Below are 320 nucleotides of genomic sequence, written 5' to 3'. Positions count from 1 at the left end.
CTACGTCTCCAACTATGACACTTTGATTCTGGCTGTAGAGGCAGACAGACAGACCTTTGTGGAGCTGTCGTCCCCCCCCACACCGCCACACAGTCCAGTCCCTGTGTGGAGGCCATATTGGAACCCCCCCACCCCCTCCCAGGTCTCCTTCCCCCAGACGGGTCATTCCTTTACACCCACTCACCCTCTCTCTGGCAGAATAACCACCATTGTCTGGCTGCTCAGGGCCACATGGCACCAGTTTGCACCAGTTAGGACGCACACACTGGGACCATTATCCACCTGCTCCCTGACAGAGGAAGGAACTGAGTTTTGCCGAT

The 320-nt window shown here is 56.9% G+C and overlaps 1 protein-coding gene across 3 annotated transcripts in view; it reads right to left on the bottom strand.

Moving 5' to 3' along the window:
• aatkb (apoptosis-associated tyrosine kinase b) overlaps window positions 1–320 on the bottom strand; it is an 83,313-nt gene that overhangs the window by 16,918 nt on the left and 66,075 nt on the right. The window lies entirely within an intron of this gene.

This window comes from Etheostoma spectabile, chromosome 21 (genome assembly GCF_008692095.1).
Source record: "Etheostoma spectabile isolate EspeVRDwgs_2016 chromosome 21, UIUC_Espe_1.0, whole genome shotgun sequence".
Taxonomy (NCBI): domain Eukaryota; kingdom Metazoa; phylum Chordata; class Actinopteri; order Perciformes; family Percidae; genus Etheostoma; species Etheostoma spectabile.
The sequence above is the reverse complement of the archived record's forward strand: the minus strand, read 5'-3'. Positions and strand labels throughout refer to the sequence as shown.